Genomic DNA, 22,033 nt, shown 5'->3' with positions numbered 1-22,033 from the left:
ATTTGTTGATGGAAAAACACTTGCCAGAAGTGGGATTTGAAACCACGCCTCTTTTGGGAAAACAGAAACCCCTACTTTTGGAAGTTCATCAACTTGAGTCTGGCGCCTTAGACCGCTCGGCCATTCTGACTGGAGTTGAACCTTGTTCACTTATAATGTCACAAGAGTTTCTTTATTTCTCTCATTTACTCATTATATAATGAGCTATTGTGTTTGTAGTTCTATCAAAACTAGATTCATTTGTTGATTGAAAACACTTGTCAGAAGTGGGATTTGAACTCACGCCTCCTTTGGGAGACCAGAAAACCCAACTTTTGGAAGTTTTATCAACTTGAGTCTGGCGCCTTAGACCGCTCGGCCATTCTGACTGGTGGTGTTTTTGCTTGTTAGAAATAAGTCTTATTAATGATTAGGCAGTCAAAACTGAAGATTTCAAGAAAAGCAATAAACCTGAAATTACTTTGTTGAAGTATGTTCAATTATGATGTCACAGGAGTTTCTTTCTTTCTCTCATTTACTCACTATATAATGAGCTCTTGTGTTGAAAGTTCCAGCAAAACTACATTCATTTGTTGATGGAAAAACACTTGTCAGAAGTGGGATTTGAACCCACGCCTCCTTTGGGAGACCAGAAAACCCAACTTTTGGAAGTTTTATCAACTTGAGTCTGGCGCCTTAGACCGCTCGGCCATTCTGACTGCTGGTACTTTTGCTAGTTAGAAATCAGACTTATTAATGATTAGGCAGTCAAAACTGAAGATTTCAAGAAAAGCAATAAACCTGAAATTACATTGTCCAAGTATGTTCAATTATGATGTCACAGGAGTTTCTTTCTTTCTCTCATTTACTCACTATGTAATGAGCTCTTGTGTTGAATGTTCCAGCAAAACTAGAATCATTTGTTGATTGAAAAACACTTGTCAGAAGTGGGATTTGAACTCACGCCTCCTTTGGGAGACCAGAAAACCCAACTTTTGGAAGTTTTATCAACTTGAGTCTGGTGCCTTAGACCGCTCGGCCATTCTGACTGGTCGTGTTTTTGCTTGTTAGAAATCAGACTTATAATGATTAGGCAGTCAAAACTGAAGATTTCAAGAAAAGCAATAAACCTGAAATTACATTGTCCAAGTATGTTCAATTATGATGTCACAGGAGTTTCTTTCTTTCTCTCATTTACTCATTATATAATGAGCTCTTGTGTTGAATGTTCCAGCAAAACTAGATTCATTTGTTGATGGAAAAACACTTGCCAGAAGTGGGATTTGAAACCACGCCTCTTTTGGGAAAACAGAAACCCCTACTTTTGGAAGTTTCATCAACTTGAGTCTGGCGCCTTAGACCGCTCGGCCATTCTGACTGGAGTTGAACCTTGTTCACTTATAATGTCACAAGAGTTTCTTTATTTCTCTCATTTACTCATTATATAATGAGCTATTGTGTTTGTAGTTCTATCAAAACTAGATTCATTTGTTGATTGAAAACACTTGTCAGAAGTGGGATTTGAACCCACGCCTCCTTTGGGAGACCAGAAATCCCAACTTTTGGAAGTTTTATCAACTTGAGTCTGGCGCCTTAGACCGCTCGGCCATTCTGACTGGTGGTATTTTTGCTTGTTAGAAATCAGACTTATTAATGATTAGGCAGTCAAAACTGAAGATTTCAAGAAAAGCAATAAACCTGAAATTACATTGTCCAAGTATGTTCAATTATGATGTCACAGGAGTTTCTTTCTTTCTCTCATTTACTCATTATATAATGAGCTCTTGTGTTGAATGTTCCAGCAAAACTAGATTCATTTGTTGATGGAAAAACACTTGCCAGAAGTGGGATTTGAAACCACGCCTCTTTTGGGAAAACAGAAACCCCTACTTTTGGAAGTTTCATCAACTTGAGTCTGGCGCCTTAGACCGCTCGGCCATTCTGACTGGAGTTGAAACTTGTTCACTTATAATGTCACAAGAGTTTCTTTATTTCTCTCATTTACTCATTATATAATGAGCTATTGTGTTTGTAGTTCTATCAAAACTAGATTCATTTGTTGATTGAAAACACTTGTCAGAAGTGGGATTTGAACCCACGCCTCCTTTGGGAGACCAGAAATCCCAACTTTTGGAAGTTTTATCAACTTGAGTCTGGTGCCTTAGACCGCTCGGCCATTCTGACTGGTCGTGTTTTTGCTTGTTAGAAATCAGACTTATAATGATTAGGCAGTCAAAACTGAAGATTTCAAGAAAAGCAATAAACCTGAAATTACTTTGTTGAAGTATGTACAATTATGATGTCACAGGAGTTTCTTTCTTTCTCTCATTTACTCACTATATAATGAGCTCTTGTGTTGAAAGTTCCAGCAAAACTACATTCATTTGTTGATGGAAAAACACTTGTCAGAAGTGGGATTTGAACCCACGCCTCCTTTGGGAGACCAGAAAACCCAACTTTTGGAAGTTTTATCAACTTGAGTCTGGCGCCTTAGACGGCTCGGCCATTCTGACTGGTCGTGTTTTTGCTTGTTAGAAATCAGACTTATAATGATTAGGCAGTCAAAACTGAAGATTTCAAGAAAAGCAATAAACCTGAAATTACATTGTCCAAGTATGTTCAATTATGATGTCACAGGAGTTTCTTTCTTTCTCTCATTTACTCATTATATAATGAGCTCTTGTGTTGAATGTTCCAGCAAAACTAGATTCATTTGTTGATGGAAAAACACTTGCCAGAAGTGGGATTTGAAACCACGCCTCTTTTGGGAAAACAGAAACCCCTACTTTTGGAAGTTTCATCAACTTGAGTCTGGCGCCTTAGACCGCTCGGCCATTCTGACTGGAGTTGAAACTTGTTCACTTATAATGTCACAAGAGTTTCTTTATTTCTCTCATTTACTCATTATATAATGAGCTATTGTGTTTGTAGTTCTATCAAAACTAGATTCATTTGTTGATTGAAAACACTTGTCAGAAGTGGGATTTGAACCCACGCCTCCTTTGGGAGACCAGAAATCCCAACTTTTGGAAGTTTTATCAACTTGAGTCTGGCGCCTTAGACCGCTCGGCCATTCTGAATGGTGGTATTTTTGCTTGTTAGAAATCAGACTTATTAATGATTAGGCAGTCAAAACTGAAGATTTCAAGAAAAGCAATAAACCTGAAATTACATTGTTGAAGCTTGTTCAATTATGATGTCACAGGAGTTTCTTTCTTTCTCTCATTTACTCACTATATAATGAGCTCTTGTGTTGAAAGTTCCAGCAAAACTAGATTCATTTGTTGATTGAAAACACTTGTCAGAAGTGGGATTTGAACCCACGCCTCCTTTGGGAGACCAGAAATCCCAACTTTTGGAAGTTTTATCAACTTGAGTCTGGCGCCTTAGACCGCTCGGCCATTCTGACTGGTGGTATTTTTGCTTGTTAGAAATCAGACTTATTAATGATTAGGCAGTCAAAACTGAAGATTTCAAGAAAAGCAATAAACCTGAAATTACATTGTTGAAGCTTGTTCAATTATGATGTCACAGGAGTTTCTTTCTTTCTCTCATTTACTCACTATATAATGAGCTCTTGTGTTGAAAGTTCCAGCAAAACTACATTCATTTGTTGATGGAAAAACACTTGTCAGAAGTGGGATTACAACCCACGCCTCCTTTGGGAGACCAGAAAACCCAACTTTTGGAAGTTTTATCAACTTGAGTCTGGCGCCTTAGACCGCTCGGCCATTCTGACTGGTGGTATTTTTGCTTGTTAGAAATCAGTCTTATTAATGATTAGGCAGTCAAAACTGAAGATTTCAAGAAAAGCAATAAACCTGAAATTACATTGTCCAAGTATGTTCAATTATGATGTCACAGGAGTTTCTTTCTTTCTCTCATTTACTCATTATATAATGAGCTCTTGTGTTGAATGTTCCAGCAAAACTAGATTCATTTGTTGATGGAAAAACACTTGCCAGAAGTGGGATTTGAAACCACGCCTCTTTTGGGAAAACAGAAACCCCTACTTTTGGAAGTTTCATCAACTTGAGTCTGGCGCCTTAGACCGCTCGGCCATTCTGACTGGAGTTGAACCTTGTTCACTTATAATGTCACAAGAGTTTCTTTACTTCTCTCATTTACTCATTATATAATGAGCTATTGTGTTTGTAGTTCTATCAAAACTAGATTCATTTGTTGATTGAAAACACTTGTCAGAAGTGGGATTTGAACCCACGCCTCCTTTGGGAGACCCGAAATCCCAACTTTTGGAAGTTTTATCAACTTGAGTCTGGCGCCTTAGACCGCTCGGCCATTCTGACTGGTGGTATTTTTGCTTGTTAGAAATCAGACTTATTAATGATTAGGCAGTCAAAACTGAAGATTTCAAGAAAAGCAATAAACCTGAAATTACATTGTTGAAGCTTGTTCAATTATGATGTCACAGGAGTTTCTTTCTTTCTCTCATTTACTCACTATATAATGAGCTCTTGTGTTGAAAGTTCCAGCAAAACTAGATTCATTTGTTGATGGAAAAACACTTGCCAGAAGTGGGATTTGAAACCACGCCTCTTTTGGGAAAACAGAAACCCCTACTTTTGGAAGTTCATCAACTTGAGTCTGGCGCCTTAGACCGCTCGGCCATTCTGACTGGAGTTGAACCTTGTTCACTTATAATGTCACAAGAGTTTCTTTATTTCTCTCATTTACTCATTATATAATGAGCTATTGTGTTTGTAGTTCTATCAAAACTAGATTCATTTGTTGATTGAAAACACTTGTCAGAAGTGGGATTTGAACTCACGCCTCCTTTGGGAGACCAGAAAACCCAACTTTTGGAAGTTTTATCAACTTGAGTCTGGCGCCTTAGACCGCTCGGCCATTCTGACTGGTGGTGTTTTTGCTTGTTAGAAATAAGTCTTATTAATGATTAGGCAGTCAAAACTGAAGATTTCAAGAAAAGCAATAAACCTGAAATTACTTTGTTGAAGTATGTTCAATTATGATGTCACAGGAGTTTCTTTCTTTCTCTCATTTACTCACTATATAATGAGCTCTTGTGTTGAAAGTTCCAGCAAAACTACATTCATTTGTTGATGGAAAAACACTTGTCAGAAGTGGGATTTGAACCCACGCCTCCTTTGGGAGACCAGAAAACCCAACTTTTGGAAGTTTTATCAACTTGAGTCTGGCGCCTTAGACCGCTCGGCCATTCTGACTGCTGGTACTTTTGCTAGTTAGAAATCAGACTTATTAATGATTAGGCAGTCAAAACTGAAGATTTCAAGAAAAGCAATAAACCTGAAATTACATTGTCCAAGTATGTTCAATTATGATGTCACAGGAGTTTCTTTCTTTCTCTCATTTACTCACTATGTAATGAGCTCTTGTGTTGAATGTTCCAGCAAAACTAGAATCATTTGTTGATTGAAAAACACTTGTCAGAAGTGGGATTTGAACTCACGCCTCCTTTGGGAGACCAGAAAACCCAACTTTTGGAAGTTTTATCAACTTGAGTCTGGTGCCTTAGACCGCTCGGCCATTCTGACTGGTCGTGTTTTTGCTTGTTAGAAATCAGACTTATAATGATTAGGCAGTCAAAACTGAAGATTTCAAGAAAAGCAATAAACCTGAAATTACATTGTCCAAGTATGTTCAATTATGATGTCACAGGAGTTTCTTTCTTTCTCTCATTTACTCATTATATAATGAGCTCTTGTGTTGAATGTTCCAGCAAAACTAGATTCATTTGTTGATGGAAAAACACTTGCCAGAAGTGGGATTTGAAACCACGCCTCTTTTGGGAAAACAGAAACCCCTACTTTTGGAAGTTTCATCAACTTGAGTCTGGCGCCTTAGACCGCTCGGCCATTCTGACTGGAGTTGAACCTTGTTCACTTATAATGTCACAAGAGTTTCTTTATTTCTCTCATTTACTCATTATATAATGAGCTATTGTGTTTGTAGTTCTATCAAAACTAGATTCATTTGTTGATTGAAAACACTTGTCAGAAGTGGGATTTGAACCCACGCCTCCTTTGGGAGACCAGAAATCCCAACTTTTGGAAGTTTTATCAACTTGAGTCTGGCGCCTTAGACCGCTCGGCCATTCTGACTGGTGGTATTTTTGCTTGTTAGAAATCAGACTTATTAATGATTAGGCAGTCAAAACTGAAGATTTCAAGAAAAGCAATAAACCTGAAATTACATTGTCCAAGTATGTTCAATTATGATGTCACAGGAGTTTCTTTCTTTCTCTCATTTACTCATTATATAATGAGCTCTTGTGTTGAATGTTCCAGCAAAACTAGATTCATTTGTTGATGGAAAAACACTTGCCAGAAGTGGGATTTGAAACCACGCCTCTTTTGGGAAAACAGAAACCCCTACTTTTGGAAGTTTCATCAACTTGAGTCTGGCGCCTTAGACCGCTCGGCCATTCTGACTGGAGTTGAACCTTGTTCACTTATAATGTCACAAGAGTTTCTTTATTTCTCTCATTTACTCATTATATAATGAGCTATTGTGTTTGTAGTTCTATCAAAACTAGATTCATTTGTTGATTGAAAACACTTGTCAGAAGTGGGATTTGAACCCACGCCTCCTTTGGGAGACCAGAAATCCCAACTTTTGGAAGTTTTATCAACTTGAGTCTGGCGCCTTAGACCGCTCGGCCATTCTGACTGGTGGTATTTTTGCTTGTTAGAAATCAGACTTATTAATGATTAGGCAGTCAAAACTGAAGATTTCAAGAAAAGCAATAAACCTGAAATTACATTGTTGAAGCTTGTTCAATTATGATGTCACAGGAGTTTCTTTCTTTCTCTCATTTACTCACTATATAATGAGCTCTTGTGTTGAAAGTTCCAGCAAAACTAGAATCATTTGTTGATTGAAAAACACTTGTCAGAAGTGGGATTTGAACTCACGCCTCCTTTGGGAGACCAGAAATCCCAACTTTTGGAAGTTTTATCAACTTGAGTCTGGCGCCTTAGACCGCTCGGCCATTCTGACTGGTGGTATTTTTGCTTGTTAGAAATCAGTCTTATTAATGATTAGGCAGTCAAAACTGAAGATTTCAAGAAAAGCAATAAACCTGAAATTACTTTGTTGAAGTATGTACAATTATGATGTCACAGGAGTTTCTTTCTTTCTCTCATTTACTCACTATATAATGAGCTCTTGTGTTGAAAGTTCCAGCAAAACTACATTCATTTGTTGATGGAAAAACACTTGTCAGAAGTGGGATTTGAACCCACGCCTCCTTTGGGAGACCAGAAAACCCAACTTTTGGAAGTTTTATCAACTTGAGTCTGGCGCCTTAGACGGCTCGGCCATTCTGACTGGTCGTGTTTTTGCTTGTTAGAAATCAGACTTATAATGATTAGGCAGTCAAAACTGAAGATTTCAAGAAAAGCAATAAACCTGAAATTACATTGTCCAAGTATGTTCAATTATGATGTCACAGGAGTTTCTTTCTTTCTCTCATTTACTCATTATATAATGAGCTCTTGTGTTGAATGTTCCAGCAAAACTAGATTCATTTGTTGATGGAAAAACACTTGCCAGAAGTGGGATTTGAAACCACGCCTCTTTTGGGAAAACAGAAACCCCTACTTTTGGAAGTTTCATCAACTTGAGTCTGGCGCCTTAGACCGCTCGGCCATTCTGACTGGAGTTGAAACTTGTTCACTTATAATGTCACAAGAGTTTCTTTATTTCTCTCATTTACTCATTATATAATGAGCTATTGTGTTTGTAGTTCTATCAAAACTAGATTCATTTGTTGATTGAAAACACTTGTCAGAAGTGGGATTTGAACCCACGCCTCCTTTGGGAGACCAGAAATCCCAACTTTTGGAAGTTTTATCAACTTGAGTCTGGCGCCTTAGACCGCTCGGCCATTCTGAATGGTGGTATTTTTGCTTGTTAGAAATCAGACTTATTAATGATTAGGCAGTCAAAACTGAAGATTTCAAGAAAAGCAATAAACCTGAAATTACATTGTTGAAGCTTGTTCAATTATGATGTCACAGGAGTTTCTTTCTTTCTCTCATTTACTCACTATATAATGAGCTCTTGTGTTGAAAGTTCCAGCAAAACTAGATTCATTTGTTGATTGAAAACACTTGTCAGAAGTGGGATTTGAACCCACGCCTCCTTTGGGAGACCAGAAATCCCAACTTTTGGAAGTTTTATCAACTTGAGTCTGGCGCCTTAGACCGCTCGGCCATTCTGACTGGTGGTATTTTTGCTTGTTAGAAATCAGACTTATTAATGATTAGGCAGTCAAAACTGAAGATTTCAAGAAAAGCAATAAACCTGAAATTACATTGTTGAAGCTTGTTCAATTATGATGTCACAGGAGTTTCTTTCTTTCTCTCATTTACTCACTATATAATGAGCTCTTGTGTTGAAAGTTCCAGCAAAACTACATTCATTTGTTGATGGAAAAACACTTGTCAGAAGTGGGATTACAACCCACGCCTCCTTTGGGAGACCAGAAAACCCAACTTTTGGAAGTTTTATCAACTTGAGTCTGGCGCCTTAGACCGCTCGGCCATTCTGACTGGTGGTATTTTTGCTTGTTAGAAATCAGTCTTATTAATGATTAGGCAGTCAAAACTGAAGATTTCAAGAAAAGCAATAAACCTGAAATTACATTGTCCAAGTATGTTCAATTATGATGTCACAGGAGTTTCTTTCTTTCTCTCATTTACTCATTATATAATGAGCTCTTGTGTTGAATGTTCCAGCAAAACTAGATTCATTTGTTGATGGAAAAACACTTGCCAGAAGTGGGATTTGAAACCACGCCTCTTTTGGGAAAACAGAAACCCCTACTTTTGGAAGTTTCATCAACTTGAGTCTGGCGCCTTAGACCGCTCGGCCATTCTGACTGGAGTTGAACCTTGTTCACTTATAATGTCACAAGAGTTTCTTTACTTCTCTCATTTACTCATTATATAATGAGCTATTGTGTTTGTAGTTCTATCAAAACTAGATTCATTTGTTGATTGAAAACACTTGTCAGAAGTGGGATTTGAACCCACGCCTCCTTTGGGAGACCAGAAATCCCAACTTTTGGAAGTTTTATCAACTTGAGTCTGGCGCCTTAGACCGCTCGGCCATTCTGACTAGTGGTATTTTTGCTTGTTAGAAATCAGACTTATTAATGATTAGGCAGTCAAAACTGAAGATTTCAAGAAAAGCAATAAACCTGAAATTACATTGTTGAAGCTTGTTCAATTATGATGTCACAGGAGTTTCTTTCTTTCTCTCATTTACTCACTATATAATGAGCTCTTGTGTTGAAAGTTCCAGCAAAACTAGATTCATTTGTTGATTGAAAACACTTGTCAGAAGTGGGATTTGAACCCACGCCTCCTTTGGGAGACCAGAAATCCCAACTTTTGGAAGTTTTATCAACTTGAGTCTGGCGCCTTAGACCGCTCGGCCATTCTGACTGGAGTTGAACCTTGTTCACTTATAATGTCACAAGAGTTTCTTTATTTCTCTCATTTACTCATTATATAATGAGCTATTGTGTTTGTAGTTCTATCAAAACTAGATTCATTTGTTGATTGAAAACACTTGTCAGAAGTGGGATTTGAACTCACGCCTCCTTTGGGAGACCAGAAAACCCAACTTTTGGAAGTTTTATCAACTTGAGTCTGGCGCCTTAGACCGCTCGGCCATTCTGACTGGTGGTATTTTTGCTTGTTAGAAATAAGTCTTATTAATGATTAGGCAGTCAAAACTGAAGATTTCAAGAAAAGCAATAAACCTGAAATTACTTTGTTGAAGTATGTTCAATTATGATGTCACAGGAGTTTCTTTCTTTCTCTCATTTACTCACTATATAATGAGCTCTTGTGTTGAAAGTTCCAGCAAAACTACATTCATTTGTTGATGGAAAAACACTTGTCAGAAGTGGGATTTGAACCCACGCCTCCTTTGGGAGACCAGAAAACCCAACTTTTGGAAGTTTTATCAACTTGAGTCTGGCGCCTTAGACCGCTCGGCCATTCTGACTGCTGGTACTTTTGCTAGTTAGAAATCAGACTTATTAATGATTAGGCAGTCAAAACTGAAGATTTCAAGAAAAGCAATAAACCTGAAATTACATTGTCCAAGTATGTTCAATTATGATGTCACAGGAGTTTCTTTCTTTCTCTCATTTACTCACTATGTAATGAGCTCTTGTGTTGAATGTTCCAGCAAAACTAGAATCATTTGTTGATTGAAAAACACTTGTCAGAAGTGGGATTTGAACTCACGCCTCCTTTGGGAGACCAGAAAACCCAACTTTTGGAAGTTTTATCAACTTGAGTCTGGCGCCTTAGACCGCTCGGCCATTCTGACTGGTGGTATTTTTGCTTGTTAGAAATCAGACTTTTAATGATTAGGCAGTCAAAACTGAAGATTTCAAGAAAAGCAATAAACCTGAAATTACATTGTCCAAGTATGTTCAATTATGATGTCACAGGAGTTTCTTTCTTTCTCTCATTTACTCATTATATAATGAGCTCTTGTGTTGAATGTTCCAGCAAAACTAGATTCATTTGTTGATGGAAAAACACTTGCCAGAAGTGGGATTTGAAACCACGCCTCTTTTGGGAAAACAGAAACCCCTACTTTTGGAAGTTTCATCAACTTGAGTCTGGCGCCTTAGACCGCTCGGCCATTCTGACTGGAGTTGAACCTTGTTCACTTATAATGTCACAAGAGTTTCTTTATTTCTCTCATTTACTCATTATATAATGAGCTATTGTGTTTGTAGTTCTATCAAAACTAGATTCATTTGTTGATTGAAAACACTTGTCAGAAGTGGGATTTGAACCCACGCCTCCTTTGGGAGACCAGAAATCCCAACTTTTGGAAGTTTTATCAACTTGAGTCTGGCGCCTTAGACCGCTCGGCCATTCTGACTGGTGGTATTTTTGCTTGTTAGAAATCAGACTTATTAATGATTAGGCAGTCAAAACTGAAGATTTCAAGAAAAGCAATAAACCTGAAATTACATTGTTGAAGCTTGTTCAATTATGATGTCACAGGAGTTTCTTTCTTTCTCTCATTTACTCACTATATAATGAGCTCTTGTGTTGAAAGTTCCAGCAAAACTAGAATCATTTGTTGATTGAAAAACACTTGTCAGAAGTGGGATTTGAACCCACGCCTCCTTTGGGAGACCAGAAATCCCAACTTTTGGAAGTTTTATCAACTTGAGTCTGGCGCCTTAGACCGCTCGGCCATTCTGACTGGTGGTATTTTTGCTTGTTAGAAATCAGACTTATTAATGATTAGGCAGTCAAAACTGAAGATTTCAAGAAAAGCAATAAACCTGAAATTACATTGTTGAAGCTTGTTCAATTATGATGTCACAGGAGTTTCTTTCTTTCTCTCATTTACTCACTATATAATGAGCTCTTGTGTTGAAAGTTCCAGCAAAACTACATTCATTTGTTGATGGAAAAACACTTGTCAGAAGTGGGATTACAACCCACGCCTCCTTTGGGAGACCAGAAAACCCAACTTTTGGAAGTTTTATCAACTTGAGTCTGGCGCCTTAGACCGCTCGGCCATTCTGACTGGTGGTATTTTTGCTTGTTAGAAATCAGTCTTATTAATGATTAGGCAGTCAAAACTGAAGATTTCAAGAAAAGCAATAAACCTGAAATTACATTGTCCAAGTATGTTCAATTATGATGTCACAGGAGTTTCTTTCTTTCTCTCATTTACTCATTATATAATGAGCTCTTGTGTTGAATGTTCCAGCAAAACTAGATTCATTTGTTGATGGAAAAACACTTGCCAGAAGTGGGATTTGAAACCACGCCTCTTTTGGGAAAACAGAAACCCCTACTTTTGGAAGTTTCATCAACTTGAGTCTGGCGCCTTAGACCGCTCGGCCATTCTGACTGGAGTTGAACCTTGTTCACTTATAATGTCACAAGAGTTTCTTTATTTCTCTCATTTACTCATTATATAATGAGCTATTGTGTTTGTAGTTCTATCAAAACTAGATTCATTTGTTGATTGAAAACACTTGTCAGAAGTGGGATTTGAACTCACGCCTCCTTTGGGAGACCAGAAAACCCAACTTTTGGAAGTTTTATCAACTTGAGTCTGGCGCCTTAGACCGCTCGGCCATTCTGACTGGTGGTATTTTTGCTTGTTAGAAATAAGTCTTATTAATGATTAGGCAGTCAAAACTGAAGATTTCAAGAAAAGCAATAAACCTGAAATTACTTTGTTGAAGTATGTTCAATTATGATGTCACAGGAGTTTCTTTCTTTCTCTCATTTACTCACTATATAATGAGCTCTTGTGTTGAAAGTTCCAGCAAAACTACATTCATTTGTTGATGGAAAAACACTTGTCAGAAGTGGGATTTGAACCCACGCCTCCTTTGGGAGACCAGAAAACCCAACTTTTGGAAGTTTTATCAACTTGAGTCTGGCGCCTTAGACCGCTCGGCCATTCTGACTGCTGGTACTTTTGCTAGTTAGAAATCAGACTTATTAATGATTAGGCAGTCAAAACTGAAGATTTCAAGAAAAGCAATAAACCTGAAATTACATTGTCCAAGTATGTTCAATTATGATGTCACAGGAGTTTCTTTCTTTCTCTCATTTACTCACTATGTAATGAGCTCTTGTGTTGAATGTTCCAGCAAAACTAGAATCATTTGTTGATTGAAAAACACTTGTCAGAAGTGGGATTTGAACTCACGCCTCCTTTGGGAGACCAGAAAACCCAACTTTTGGAAGTTTTATCAACTTGAGTCTGGTGCCTTAGACCGCTCGGCCATTCTGACTGGTCGTGTTTTTGCTTGTTAGAAATCAGACTTATAATGATTAGGCAGTCAAAACTGAAGATTTCAAGAAAAGCAATAAACCTGAAATTACATTGTCCAAGTATGTTCAATTATGATGTCACAGGAGTTTCTTTCTTTCTCTCATTTACTCATTATATAATGAGCTCTTGTGTTGAATGTTCCAGCAAAACTAGATTCATTTGTTGATGGAAAAACACTTGCCAGAAGTGGGATTTGAAACCACGCCTCTTTTGGGAAAACAGAAACCCCTACTTTTGGAAGTTTCATCAACTTGAGTCTGGCGCCTTAGACCGCTCGGCCATTCTGACTGGAGTTGAACCTTGTTCACTTATAATGTCACAAGAGTTTCTTTATTTCTCTCATTTACTCATTATATAATGAGCTATTGTGTTTGTAGTTCTATCAAAACTAGATTCATTTGTTGATTGAAAACACTTGTCAGAAGTGGGATTTGAACCCACGCCTCCTTTGGGAGACCAGAAATCCCAACTTTTGGAAGTTTTATCAACTTGAGTCTGGCGCCTTAGACCGCTCGGCCATTCTGACTGGTGGTATTTTTGCTTGTTAGAAATCAGACTTATTAATGATTAGGCAGTCAAAACTGAAGATTTCAAGAAAAGCAATAAACCTGAAATTACATTGTTGAAGCTTGTTCAATTATGATGTCACAGGAGTTTCTTTCTTTCTCTCATTTACTCACTATATAATGAGCTCTTGTGTTGAAAGTTCCAGCAAAACTAGAATCATTTGTTGATTGAAAAACACTTGTCAGAAGTGGGATTTGAACTCACGCCTCCTTTGGGAGACCAGAAATCCCAACTTTTGGAAGTTTTATCAACTTGAGTCTGGCGCCTTAGACCGCTCGGCCATTCTGACTGGTGGTATTTTTGCTTGTTAGAAATCAGTCTTATTAATGATTAGGCAGTCAAAACTGAAGATTTCAAGAAAAGCAATAAACCTGAAATTACTTTGTTGAAGTATGTACAATTATGATGTCACAGGAGTTTCTTTCTTTCTCTCATTTACTCACTATATAATGAGCTCTTGTGTTGAAAGTTCCAGCAAAACTACATTCATTTGTTGATGGAAAAACACTTGTCAGAAGTGGGATTTGAACCCACGCCTCCTTTGGGAGACCAGAAAACCCAACTTTTGGAAGTTTTATCAACTTGAGTCTGGCGCCTTAGACGGCTCGGCCATTCTGATTGGTCGTGTTTTTGCTTGTTAGAAATCAGACTTATAATGATTAGGCAGTCAAAACTGAAGATTTCAAGAAAAGCAATAAACCTGAAATTACATTGTCCAAGTATGTTCAATTATGATGTCACAGGAGTTTCTTTCTTTCTCTCATTTACTCATTATATAATGAGCTCTTGTGTTGAATGTTCCAGCAAAACTAGATTCATTTGTTGATGGAAAAACACTTGCCAGAAGTGGGATTTGAAACCACGCCTCTTTTGGGAAAACAGAAACCCCTACTTTTGGAAGTTTCATCAACTTGAGTCTGGCGCCTTAGACCGCTCGGCCATTCTGACTGGAGTTGAAACTTGTTCACTTATAATGTCACAAGAGTTTCTTTATTTCTCTCATTTACTCATTATATAATGAGCTATTGTGTTTGTAGTTCTATCAAAACTAGATTCATTTGTTGATTGAAAACACTTGTCAGAAGTGGGATTTGAACCCACGCCTCCTTTGGGAGACCAGAAATCCCAACTTTTGGAAGTTTTATCAACTTGAGTCTGGCGCCTTAGACCGCTCGGCCATTCTGAATGGTGGTATTTTTGCTTGTTAGAAATCAGACTTATTAATGATTAGGCAGTCAAAACTGAAGATTTCAAGAAAAGCAATAAACCTGAAATTACATTGTTGAAGCTTGTTCAATTATGATGTCACAGGAGTTTCTTTCTTTCTCTCATTTACTCACTATATAATGAGCTCTTGTGTTGAAAGTTCCAGCAAAACTAGATTCATTTGTTGATTGAAAACACTTGTCAGAAGTGGGATTTGAACCCACGCCTCCTTTGGGAGACCAGAAATCCCAACTTTTGGAAGTTTTATCAACTTGAGTCTGGCGCCTTAGACCGCTCGGCCATTCTGACTGGTGGTATTTTTGCTTGTTAGAAATCAGACTTATAATGATTAGGCAGTCAAAACTGAAGATTTCAAGAAAAGCAATAAACCTGAAATTACTTTGTTGAAGTATGTACAATTATGATGTCACAGGAGTTTCTTTCTTTCTCTCATTTACTCACTATATAATGAGCTCTTGTGTTGAAAGTTCCAGCAAAACTACATTCATTTGTTGATGGAAAAACACTTGTCAGAAGTGGGATTTGAACCCACGCCTCCTTTGGGAGACCAGAAAACCCAACTTTTGGAAGTTTTATCAACTTGAGTCTGGCGCCTTAGACGGCTCGGCCATTCTGACTGGTCGTGTTTTTGCTTGTTAGAAATCAGACTTATAATGATTAGGCAGTCAAAACTGAAGATTTCAAGAAAAGCAATAAACCTGAAATTACATTGTCCAAGTATGTTCAATTATGATGTCACAGGAGTTTCTTTCTTTCTCTCATTTACTCATTATATAATGAGCTCTTGTGTTGAATGTTCCAGCAAAACTAGATTCATTTGTTGATGGAAAAACACTTGCCAGAAGTGGGATTTGAAACCACGCCTCTTTTGGGAAAACAGAAACCCCTACTTTTGGAAGTTTCATCAACTTGAGTCTGGCGCCTTAGACCGCTCGGCCATTCTGACTGGAGTTGAAACTTGTTCACTTATAATGTCACAAGAGTTTCTTTATTTCTCTCATTTACTCATTATATAATGAGCTATTGTGTTTGTAGTTCTATCAAAACTAGATTCATTTGTTGATTGAAAACACTTGTCAGAAGTGGGATTTGAACCCACGCCTCCTTTGGGAGACCAGAAATCCCAACTTTTGGAAGTTTTATCAACTTGAGTCTGGCGCCTTAGACCGCTCGGCCATTCTGAATGGTGGTATTTTTGCTTGTTAGAAATCAGACTTATTAATGATTAGGCAGTCAAAACTGAAGATTTCAAGAAAAGCAATAAACCTGAAATTACATTGTTGAAGCTTGTTCAATTATGATGTCACAGGAGTTTCTTTCTTTCTCTCATTTACTCACTATATAATGAGCTCTTGTGTTGAAAGTTCCAGCAAAACTAGATTCATTTGTTGATTGAAAACACTTGTCAGAAGTGGGATTTGAACCCACGCCTCCTTTGGGAGACCAGAAATCCCAACTTTTGGAAGTTTTATCAACTTGAGTCTGGCGCCTTAGACCGCTCGGCCATTCTGACTGGTGGTATTTTTGCTTGTTAGAAATCAGACTTATTAATGATTAGGCAGTCAAAACTGAAGATTTCAAGAAAAGCAATAAACCTGAAATTACATTGTTGAAGCTTGTTCAATTATGATGTCACAGGAGTTTCTTTCTTTCTCTCATTTACTCACTATATAATGAGCTCTTGTGTTGAAAGTTCCAGCAAAACTACATTCATTTGTTGATGGAAAAACACTTGTCAGAAGTGGGATTACAACCCACGCCTCCTTTGGGAGACCAGAAAACCCAACTTTTGGAAGTTTTATCAACTTGAGTCTGGCGCCTTAGACCGCTCGGCCATTCTGACTGGTGGTATTTTTGCTTGTTAGAAATCAGTCTTATTAATGATTAGGCAGTCAAAACTGAAGATTTCAAGAAAAGCAATAAACCTGAAATTACATTGTCCAAGTATGTTCAATTATGATGTCACAGGAGTTTCTTTCTTTCTCTCATTTACTCATTATATAATGAGCTCTTGTGTTGAATGTTCCAGCAAAACTAGATTCATTTGTTGATGGAAAAACACTTGCCAGAAGTGGGATTTGAAACCACGCCTCTTTTGGGAAAACAGAAACCCCTACTTTTGGAAGTTTCATCAACTTGAGTCTGGCGCCTTAGACCGCTCGGCCATTCTGACTGGAGTTGAACCTTGTTCACTTATAATGTCACAAGAGTTTCTTTACTTCTCTCATTTACTCATTATATAATGAGCTATTGTGTTTGTAGTTCTATCAAAACTAGATTCATTTGTTGATTGAAAACACTTGTCAGAAGTGGGATTTGAACCCACGCCTCCTTTGGGAGACCCGAAATCCCAACTTTTGGAAGTTTTATCAACTTGAGTCTGGCGCCTTAGACCGCTCGGCCATTCTGACTGGTGGTATTTTTGCTTGTTAGAAATCAGACTTATTAATGATTAGGCAGTCAAAACTGAAGATTTCAAGAAAAGCAATAAACCTGAAATTACATTGTTGAAGCTTGTTCAATTATGATGTCACAGGAGTTTCTTTCTTTCTCTCATTTACTCACTATATAATGAGCTCTTGTGTTGAAAGTTCCAGCAAAACTAGATTCATTTGTTGATGGAAAAACACTTGCCAGAAGTGGGATTTGAAACCACGCCTCTTTTGGGAAAACAGAAACCCCTACTTTTGGAAGTTCATCAACTTGAGTCTGGCGCCTTAGACCGCTCGGCCATTCTGACTGGAGTTGAACCTTGTTCACTTATAATGTCACAAGAGTTTCTTTATTTCTCTCATTTACTCATTATATAATGAGCTATTGTGTTTGTAGTTCTATCAAAACTAGATTCATTTGTTGATTGAAAACACTTGTCAGAAGTGGGATTTGAACTCACGCCTCCTTTGGGAGACCAGAAAACCCAACTTTTGGAAGTTTTATCAACTTGAGTCTGGCGCCTTAGACCGCTCGGCCATTCTGACTGGTGGTGTTTTTGCTTGTTAGAAATAAGTCTTATTAATGATTAGGCAGTCAAAACTGAAGATTTCAAGAAAAGCAATAAACCTGAAATTACTTTGTTGAAGTATGTTCAATTATGATGTCACAGGAGTTTCTTTCTTTCTCTCATTTACTCACTATATAATGAGCTCTTGTGTTGAAAGTTCCAGCAAAACTACATTCATTTGTTGATGGAAAAACACTTGTCAGAAGTGGGATTTGAACCCACGCCTCCTTTGGGAGACCAGAAAACCCAACTTTTGGAAGTTTTATCAACTTGAGTCTGGCGCCTTAGACCGCTCGGCCATTCTGACTGCTGGTACTTTTGCTAGTTAGAAATCAGACTTATTAATGATTAGGCAGTCAAAACTGAAGATTTCAAGAAAAGCAATAAACCTGAAATTACATTGTCCAAGTATGTTCAATTATGATGTCACAGGAGTTTCTTTCTTTCTCTCATTTACTCACTATGTAATGAGCTCTTGTGTTGAATGTTCCAGCAAAACTAGAATCATTTGTTGATTGAAAAACACTTGTCAGAAGTGGGATTTGAACTCACGCCTCCTTTGGGAGACCAGAAAACCCAACTTTTGGAAGTTTTATCAACTTGAGTCTGGTGCCTTAGACCGCTCGGCCATTCTGACTGGTCGTGTTTTTGCTTGTTAGAAATCAGACTTATAATGATTAGGCAGTCAAAACTGAAGATTTCAAGAAAAGCAATAAACCTGAAATTACATTGTCCAAGTATGTTCAATTATGATGTCACAGGAGTTTCTTTCTTTCTCTCATTTACTCATTATATAATGAGCTCTTGTGTTGAATGTTCCAGCAAAACTAGATTCATTTGTTGATGGAAAAACACTTGCCAGAAGTGGGATTTGAAACCACGCCTCTTTTGGGAAAACAGAAACCCCTACTTTTGGAAGTTTCATCAACTTGAGTCTGGCGCCTTAGACCGCTCGGCCATTCTGACTGGAGTTGAACCTTGTTCACTTATAATGTCACAAGAGTTTCTTTATTTCTCTCATTTACTCATTATATAATGAGCTATTGTGTTTGTAGTTCTATCAAAACTAGATTCATTTGTTGATTGAAAACACTTGTCAGAAGTGGGATTTGAACCCACGCCTCCTTTGGGAGACCAGAAATCCCAACTTTTGGAAGTTTTATCAACTTGAGTCTGGCGCCTTAGACCGCTCGGCCATTCTGACTGGTGGTATTTTTGCTTGTTAGAAATCAGACTTATTAATGATTAGGCAGTCAAAACTGAAGATTTCAAGAAAAGCAATAAACCTGAAATTACATTGTCCAAGTATGTTCAATTATGATGTCACAGGAGTTTCTTTCTTTCTCTCATTTACTCATTATATAATGAGCTCTTGTGTTGAATGTTCCAGCAAAACTAGATTCATTTGTTGATGGAAAAACACTTGCCAGAAGTGGGATTTGAAACCACGCCTCTTTTGGGAAAACAGAAACCCCTACTTTTGGAAGTTTCATCAACTTGAGTCTGGCGCCTTAGACCGCTCGGCCATTCTGACTGGAGTTGAACCTTGTTCACTTATAATGTCACAAGAGTTTCTTTATTTCTCTCATTTACTCATTATATAATGAGCTATTGTGTTTGTAGTTCTATCAAAACTAGATTCATTTGTTGATTGAAAACACTTGTCAGAAGTGGGATTTGAACCCACGCCTCCTTTGGGAGACCAGAAATCCCAACTTTTGGAAGTTTTATCAACTTGAGTCTGGCGCCTTAGACCGCTCGGCCATTCTGACTGGTGGTATTTTTGCTTGTTAGAAATCAGACTTATTAATGATTAGGCAGTCAAAACTGAAGATTTCAAGAAAAGCAATAAACCTGAAATTACATTGTTGAAGCTTGTTCAATTATGATGTCACAGGAGTTTCTTTCTTTCTCTCATTTACTCACTATATAATGAGCTCTTGTGTTGAAAGTTCCAGCAAAACTAGAATCATTTGTTGATTGAAAAACACTTGTCAGAAGTGGGATTTGAACTCACGCCTCCTTTGGGAGACCAGAAATCCCAACTTTTGGAAGTTTTATCAACTTGAGTCTGGCGCCTTAGACCGCTCGGCCATTCTGACTGGTGGTATTTTTGCTTGTTAGAAATCAGTCTTATTAATGATTAGGCAGTCAAAACTGAAGATTTCAAGAAAAGCAATAAACCTGAAATTACTTTGTTGAAGTATGTACAATTATGATGTCACAGGAGTTTCTTTCTTTCTCTCATTTACTCACTATATAATGAGCTCTTGTGTTGAAAGTTCCAGCAAAACTACATTCATTTGTTGATGGAAAAACACTTGTCAGAAGTGGGATTTGAACCCACGCCTCCTTTGGGAGACCAGAAAACCCAACTTTTGGAAGTTTTATCAACTTGAGTCTGGCGCCTTAGACGGCTCGGCCATTCTGACTGGTCGTGTTTTTGCTTGTTAGAAATCAGACTTATAATGATTAGGCAGTCAAAACTGAAGATTTCAAGAAAAGCAATAAACCTGAAATTACATTGTCCAAGTATGTTCAATTATGATGTCACAGGAGTTTCTTTCTTTCTCTCATTTACTCATTATATAATGAGCTCTTGTGTTGAATGTTCCAGCAAAACTAGATTCATTTGTTGATGGAAAAACACTTGCCAGAAGTGGGATTTGAAACCACGCCTCTTTTGGGAAAACAGAAACCCCTACTTTTGGAAGTTTCATCAACTTGAGTCTGGCGCCTTAGACCGCTCGGCCATTCTGACTGGAGTTGAAACTTGTTCACTTATAATGTCACAAGAGTTTCTTTATTTCTCTCATTTACTCATTATATAATGAGCTATTGTGTTTGTAGTTCTATCAAAACTAGATTCATTTGTTGATTGAAAACACTTGTCAGAAGTGGGATTTGAACCCACGCCTCCTTTGGGAGACCAGAAATCCCAACTTTTGGAAGTTTTATCAACTTGAGTCTGGCGCCTTAGACCGCTCGGCCATTCTGAATGGTGGTATTTTTGCTTGTTAGAAATCAGACTTATTAATGATTAGGCAGTCAAAACTGAAGATTTCAAGAAAAGCAATAAACCTGAAATTACATTGTTGAAGCTTGTTCAATTATGATGTCACAGGAGTTTCTTTCTTTCTCTCATTTACTCACTATATAATGAGCTCTTGTGTTGAAAGTTCCAGCAAAACTAGATTCATTTGTTGATTGAAAACACTTGTCAGAAGTGGGATTTGAACCCACGCCTCCTTTGGGAGACCAGAAATCCCAACTTTTGGAAGTTTTATCAACTTGAGTCTGGCGCCTTAGACCGCTCGGCCATTCTGACTGGTGGTATTTTTGCTTGTTAGAAATCAGACTTATTAATGATTAGGCAGTCAAAACTGAAGATTTCAAGAAAAGCAATAAACCTGAAATTACATTGTTGAAGCTTGTTCAATTATGATGTCACAGGAGTTTCTTTCTTTCTCTCATTTACTCACTATATAATGAGCTCTTGTGTTGAAAGTTCCAGCAAAACTACATTCATTTGTTGATGGAAAAACACTTGTCAGAAGTGGGATTACAACCCACGCCTCCTTTGGGAGACCAGAAAACCCAACTTTTGGAAGTTTTATCAACTTGAGTCTGGCGCCTTAGACCGCTCGGCCATTCTGACTGGTGGTATTTTTGCTTGTTAGAAATCAGTCTTATTAATGATTAGGCAGTCAAAACTGAAGATTTCAAGAAAAGCAATAAACCTGAAATTACATTGTCCAAGTATGTTCAATTATGATGTCACAGGAGTTTCTTTCTTTCTCTCATTTACTCATTATATAATGAGCTCTTGTGTTGAATGTTCCAGCAAAACTAGATTCATTTGTTGATGGAAAAACACTTGCCAGAAGTGGGATTTGAAACCACGCCTCTTTTGGGAAAACAGAAACCCCTACTTTTGGAAGTTTCATCAACTTGAGTCTGGCGCCTTAGACCGCTCGGCCATTCTGACTGGAGTTGAACCTTGTTCACTTATAATGTCACAAGAGTTTCTTTACTTCTCTCATTTACTCATTATATAATGAGCTATTGTGTTTGTAGTTCTATCAAAACTAGATTCATTTGTTGATTGAAAACACTTGTCAGAAGTGGGATTTGAACCCACGCCTCCTTTGGGAGACCAGAAATCCCAACTTTTGGAAGTTTTATCAACTTGAGTCTGGCGCCTTAGACCGCTCGGCCATTCTGACTAGTGGTATTTTTGCTTGTTAGAAATCAGACTTATTAATGATTAGGCAGTCAAAACTGAAGATTTCAAGAAAAGCAATAAACCTGAAATTACATTGTTGAAGCTTGTTCAATTATGATGTCACAGGAGTTTCTTTCTTTCTCTCATTTACTCACTATATAATGAGCTCTTGTGTTGAAAGTTCCAGC

General features: G+C 37.8%; 22 non-coding genes across 22 annotated transcripts; all 22 read right to left on the bottom strand.

Moving 5' to 3' along the window:
• Positions 1–588: 588 nt before the first annotated feature.
• On the bottom strand, positions 589–698 carry trnal-caa (transfer RNA leucine (anticodon CAA)). Its single transcript has 2 exons — positions 661–698; positions 589–634 (listed from the first exon to the last, which is right to left on the bottom strand). It is a non-coding gene; the product is annotated as a tRNA-Leu (tRNA).
• A 787-nt stretch (positions 699–1,485) lies between these two features.
• On the bottom strand, positions 1,486–1,595 carry trnal-caa (transfer RNA leucine (anticodon CAA)). Its single transcript has 2 exons — positions 1,558–1,595; positions 1,486–1,531 (listed from the first exon to the last, which is right to left on the bottom strand). It is a non-coding gene; the product is annotated as a tRNA-Leu (tRNA).
• Positions 1,596–2,053: 458 nt separating this feature from the next.
• trnal-caa (transfer RNA leucine (anticodon CAA)) lies at positions 2,054–2,163 on the bottom strand. Its single transcript has 2 exons — positions 2,126–2,163; positions 2,054–2,099 (listed from the first exon to the last, which is right to left on the bottom strand). It is a non-coding gene; the product is annotated as a tRNA-Leu (tRNA).
• A 1,115-nt stretch (positions 2,164–3,278) lies between these two features.
• trnal-caa (transfer RNA leucine (anticodon CAA)) lies at positions 3,279–3,388 on the bottom strand. The gene is made up of 2 exons: positions 3,351–3,388; positions 3,279–3,324 (listed from the first exon to the last, which is right to left on the bottom strand). It is a non-coding gene; the product is annotated as a tRNA-Leu (tRNA).
• A 1,685-nt stretch (positions 3,389–5,073) lies between these two features.
• Positions 5,074–5,183, bottom strand: trnal-caa (transfer RNA leucine (anticodon CAA)). The gene is made up of 2 exons: positions 5,146–5,183; positions 5,074–5,119 (listed from the first exon to the last, which is right to left on the bottom strand). It is a non-coding gene; the product is annotated as a tRNA-Leu (tRNA).
• Positions 5,184–5,970: 787 nt separating this feature from the next.
• On the bottom strand, positions 5,971–6,080 carry trnal-caa (transfer RNA leucine (anticodon CAA)). Its single transcript has 2 exons — positions 6,043–6,080; positions 5,971–6,016 (listed from the first exon to the last, which is right to left on the bottom strand). It is a non-coding gene; the product is annotated as a tRNA-Leu (tRNA).
• Positions 6,081–6,538: 458 nt separating this feature from the next.
• Positions 6,539–6,648, bottom strand: trnal-caa (transfer RNA leucine (anticodon CAA)). The gene is made up of 2 exons: positions 6,611–6,648; positions 6,539–6,584 (listed from the first exon to the last, which is right to left on the bottom strand). It is a non-coding gene; the product is annotated as a tRNA-Leu (tRNA).
• Positions 6,649–8,094: 1,446 nt separating this feature from the next.
• On the bottom strand, positions 8,095–8,204 carry trnal-caa (transfer RNA leucine (anticodon CAA)). The gene is made up of 2 exons: positions 8,167–8,204; positions 8,095–8,140 (listed from the first exon to the last, which is right to left on the bottom strand). It is a non-coding gene; the product is annotated as a tRNA-Leu (tRNA).
• A 788-nt stretch (positions 8,205–8,992) lies between these two features.
• On the bottom strand, positions 8,993–9,102 carry trnal-caa (transfer RNA leucine (anticodon CAA)). The gene is made up of 2 exons: positions 9,065–9,102; positions 8,993–9,038 (listed from the first exon to the last, which is right to left on the bottom strand). It is a non-coding gene; the product is annotated as a tRNA-Leu (tRNA).
• Positions 9,103–9,321: 219 nt separating this feature from the next.
• On the bottom strand, positions 9,322–9,431 carry trnal-caa (transfer RNA leucine (anticodon CAA)). Its single transcript has 2 exons — positions 9,394–9,431; positions 9,322–9,367 (listed from the first exon to the last, which is right to left on the bottom strand). It is a non-coding gene; the product is annotated as a tRNA-Leu (tRNA).
• A 458-nt stretch (positions 9,432–9,889) lies between these two features.
• On the bottom strand, positions 9,890–9,999 carry trnal-caa (transfer RNA leucine (anticodon CAA)). The gene is made up of 2 exons: positions 9,962–9,999; positions 9,890–9,935 (listed from the first exon to the last, which is right to left on the bottom strand). It is a non-coding gene; the product is annotated as a tRNA-Leu (tRNA).
• A 787-nt stretch (positions 10,000–10,786) lies between these two features.
• trnal-caa (transfer RNA leucine (anticodon CAA)) lies at positions 10,787–10,896 on the bottom strand. The gene is made up of 2 exons: positions 10,859–10,896; positions 10,787–10,832 (listed from the first exon to the last, which is right to left on the bottom strand). It is a non-coding gene; the product is annotated as a tRNA-Leu (tRNA).
• A 220-nt stretch (positions 10,897–11,116) lies between these two features.
• Positions 11,117–11,226, bottom strand: trnal-caa (transfer RNA leucine (anticodon CAA)). Its single transcript has 2 exons — positions 11,189–11,226; positions 11,117–11,162 (listed from the first exon to the last, which is right to left on the bottom strand). It is a non-coding gene; the product is annotated as a tRNA-Leu (tRNA).
• A 1,118-nt stretch (positions 11,227–12,344) lies between these two features.
• On the bottom strand, positions 12,345–12,454 carry trnal-caa (transfer RNA leucine (anticodon CAA)). Its single transcript has 2 exons — positions 12,417–12,454; positions 12,345–12,390 (listed from the first exon to the last, which is right to left on the bottom strand). It is a non-coding gene; the product is annotated as a tRNA-Leu (tRNA).
• A 787-nt stretch (positions 12,455–13,241) lies between these two features.
• Positions 13,242–13,351, bottom strand: trnal-caa (transfer RNA leucine (anticodon CAA)). The gene is made up of 2 exons: positions 13,314–13,351; positions 13,242–13,287 (listed from the first exon to the last, which is right to left on the bottom strand). It is a non-coding gene; the product is annotated as a tRNA-Leu (tRNA).
• A 1,446-nt stretch (positions 13,352–14,797) lies between these two features.
• trnal-caa (transfer RNA leucine (anticodon CAA)) lies at positions 14,798–14,907 on the bottom strand. Its single transcript has 2 exons — positions 14,870–14,907; positions 14,798–14,843 (listed from the first exon to the last, which is right to left on the bottom strand). It is a non-coding gene; the product is annotated as a tRNA-Leu (tRNA).
• A 1,115-nt stretch (positions 14,908–16,022) lies between these two features.
• Positions 16,023–16,132, bottom strand: trnal-caa (transfer RNA leucine (anticodon CAA)). Its single transcript has 2 exons — positions 16,095–16,132; positions 16,023–16,068 (listed from the first exon to the last, which is right to left on the bottom strand). It is a non-coding gene; the product is annotated as a tRNA-Leu (tRNA).
• Positions 16,133–17,817: 1,685 nt separating this feature from the next.
• On the bottom strand, positions 17,818–17,927 carry trnal-caa (transfer RNA leucine (anticodon CAA)). Its single transcript has 2 exons — positions 17,890–17,927; positions 17,818–17,863 (listed from the first exon to the last, which is right to left on the bottom strand). It is a non-coding gene; the product is annotated as a tRNA-Leu (tRNA).
• A 787-nt stretch (positions 17,928–18,714) lies between these two features.
• On the bottom strand, positions 18,715–18,824 carry trnal-caa (transfer RNA leucine (anticodon CAA)). Its single transcript has 2 exons — positions 18,787–18,824; positions 18,715–18,760 (listed from the first exon to the last, which is right to left on the bottom strand). It is a non-coding gene; the product is annotated as a tRNA-Leu (tRNA).
• Positions 18,825–19,282: 458 nt separating this feature from the next.
• trnal-caa (transfer RNA leucine (anticodon CAA)) lies at positions 19,283–19,392 on the bottom strand. The gene is made up of 2 exons: positions 19,355–19,392; positions 19,283–19,328 (listed from the first exon to the last, which is right to left on the bottom strand). It is a non-coding gene; the product is annotated as a tRNA-Leu (tRNA).
• Positions 19,393–20,838: 1,446 nt separating this feature from the next.
• Positions 20,839–20,948, bottom strand: trnal-caa (transfer RNA leucine (anticodon CAA)). Its single transcript has 2 exons — positions 20,911–20,948; positions 20,839–20,884 (listed from the first exon to the last, which is right to left on the bottom strand). It is a non-coding gene; the product is annotated as a tRNA-Leu (tRNA).
• A 788-nt stretch (positions 20,949–21,736) lies between these two features.
• trnal-caa (transfer RNA leucine (anticodon CAA)) lies at positions 21,737–21,846 on the bottom strand. Its single transcript has 2 exons — positions 21,809–21,846; positions 21,737–21,782 (listed from the first exon to the last, which is right to left on the bottom strand). It is a non-coding gene; the product is annotated as a tRNA-Leu (tRNA).
• Positions 21,847–22,033: the final 187 nt, after the last annotated feature.

Source organism: Brachyhypopomus gauderio, unplaced genomic scaffold (assembly GCF_052324685.1).
Source record: "Brachyhypopomus gauderio isolate BG-103 unplaced genomic scaffold, BGAUD_0.2 sc57, whole genome shotgun sequence".
NCBI classification, from domain to species: Eukaryota; Metazoa; Chordata; class Actinopteri; order Gymnotiformes; family Hypopomidae; genus Brachyhypopomus; species Brachyhypopomus gauderio.
Note: the sequence above shows the minus strand (reverse complement) of the source record. Positions and strands in the feature narration are given on the sequence as shown.